This window comes from Penaeus vannamei, chromosome 23, assembly GCF_042767895.1.
Source record: "Penaeus vannamei isolate JL-2024 chromosome 23, ASM4276789v1, whole genome shotgun sequence".
NCBI lineage: Eukaryota > Metazoa > Arthropoda > Malacostraca > Decapoda > Penaeidae > Penaeus > Penaeus vannamei.
In genome coordinates this window covers 3699991-3702490 of record NC_091571.1, presented here as the reverse complement: position 1 = coordinate 3702490, position 2500 = coordinate 3699991, and positions in this window count along the sequence as shown.

Below are 2500 nucleotides of genomic sequence, written 5' to 3'. Positions count from 1 at the left end.
AAGGGATGATATTTGTTATAATCTTGACACTAAAATTATAGATACATACAATTGTCATTTTAAAGAAGGAAAACGACGCCGGAAATAAAAACGAGAGAAGTGGATTGCTTTTTATAGGTGGCAAATTAAAGTGAAGGTTTGCTAATGCTAACAATGATAATTGGAATAATTCCTGAGACACATTTTCTTTGAATTTTTGCTATGGTGATTATTGTTGATAATGATGTCTTTATTTTTTTTTTTTTTTCAAATTTTCATTATTGGTATCGTTACTAATGTCATTATCTTCAATTATAGTTTCCGTCATCATTATTATATTAGAATCAATTATATTAATCACAATTATATTATAATTATTATATATTCAATTATCAGTATATTATATTCAATTAAAGTTGCCATCACTATTATTGTATATATTTAGGATGTGTCAGATACATAGACAGAAGATACTGTAACTACCTTCTGTAACAATAGTAATAATGTAATAATGATAATGCAATAATAACGATAATAACAGTAATGGATAAATATCAATCAACCTAGTAAAATTTAGTTCTCTCTCTCTCTCTCTCTCTCTCTCTCTCTCCCTCTCCCTCTCCCTCTCCCTCTCCCTCTCCCTCTCCCTCTCCCTCTCCCTCTCTCTCTCTCTCTCCCTCTCCCTCTCCCCCTCTCTCCCTCTCTCTCTCTCTCTCTCTCTCTCTCTCTCTCTCTCTCTCTCCTCTCTCTCTCGCTCGCTCGCTCGCTCTCTCTCCCTCTCTCTCTCTCTCTGTCTATCTGTCTGTCTATCTCTCTCTCTCTCTCTCTCTCTCGCTCTCGCTCAGCTCTCTCCTCTCCTCTCCCTCTCCCTCTCTCTCTCTCTCCCTCTCTCTCTCTCTCCCTCTCTCCCTCTCTCCCTCTCTCCCACTCTCCCTCTCTCCCTCTCTCTCTGTCTATCTACCTTTCTCTCTACGTTTATTTCTTGCGGTTATTATGTCATCGAAATTGATGTATTGTATTCCATGGCATTGATTATAGCTCCTCCATAAATCCCAAGGTTAGTATTATTTTTCCGAAGCATATTACAGACTAGAATCTAGTAGAGTTTTATCAAAATAACTTTGTTATTTCCTTCTGAGCGATGGCTTAGGCTAAATCCATCAAAAAATGTTATTCAGATATTGTTCGAGGCGTAGAGATTTTACAGGTTTTTTTATATATATATATCTTCCCAAGCACATATGAAAACACAAGGTATTATGTCCTTGCTGCGTTCGCTCGCCTGGAGCTGAGTGTGTGAGGGTTATTTTGCTCCAACATTTACTCGCAAACTGCATCATGTTGTGCCCTGATACATACATGGGAGGACCATCAGCATAACGAGGTTCATGGGATGCTGCGATTTGTTTGCTCTTTTTTTTTTTTTTTTTTTTTTTGCTCTTTCTTTATTCATTCCCCTTTTTGTCTCCTCTTTCTTGTCGAGCATTTCTCCGGGAGGCTTGGTAGTGAAATCGGGCGGGGTAATACCCTAGAGTTTTGTCGTCTTTTTTTTCCCCGCTGTTGTTGACGAAGAAATGGTTATTTCGTTTTCCTTAAAAGATACTCTCTTTGAAAACAAGTCCTTCTGCTGTGTATATATATTCTCCTCTGCCTACAGGAAGATAATACAGTCACGTAATCGCATTGTGGTACGAGAGATTTGCGGGAAGAATAGTAATGGCAGGCTGGGTGGTGACGTGATCCTAATGATACGGAGGTGAAGGTAAAGACTGCATTAGAGTCGACAATTGGCGGAATGAGTTCGTTCTAGCAAATAGGAAGATTTATATACACACGAACGTACGTATGCGTGTGTACAGTACAAGACCGTGGTAAAAGGAGGGGGGAGGGGGGAAGTACAGAACTCGCATAAACTCTACCTCTCACACACACGTTTCTTTTTTCAAGCTTAGATCTTCTCGTCTTGAGATATATTCGCGTTAGGGTAGGGGATGAGGACACCATATTTCGCCAGGCCATTACACCAGGTGAGTTATGACGCGTGCCGCCATTCTCACCCTTATCATCAATCCAGGGACTTGCAGCGATACATAAGCGATAAGTTGTTGTTTTTTTCCCTTTAATTTCATGCGACACATTCATCACTCACACATCTCTTCCCCTGTTTTTTTTTTTCCCCTTAATTTCATGCGCCACATTCATCACTCACGCATCTCTTCCACGACCGAAAGGAAATCATGTTAACAACTTCATCACAGGAGTCCGCGGTCGATAGCTATGTTTACTAGGCCGTATTTGTGTTCGGCAACCGCACGTCAGCAGGTTCGCAATCAGGTGTATCTGGAGAAACATGATAACAATCTCAAACTCAAGCAAACAGTTTTGTCCGAGTGTAAAACTGATGCTAAGGAGCAAAACACACGCACAACGTGAAAGCGATGGAAGAGAGAGAGAGAGAGAGAGGGAGAGGGAGAGAGATAGTAAGCGAAAGAGACGGACAAAGTGAGAGGGAAAACAGGTT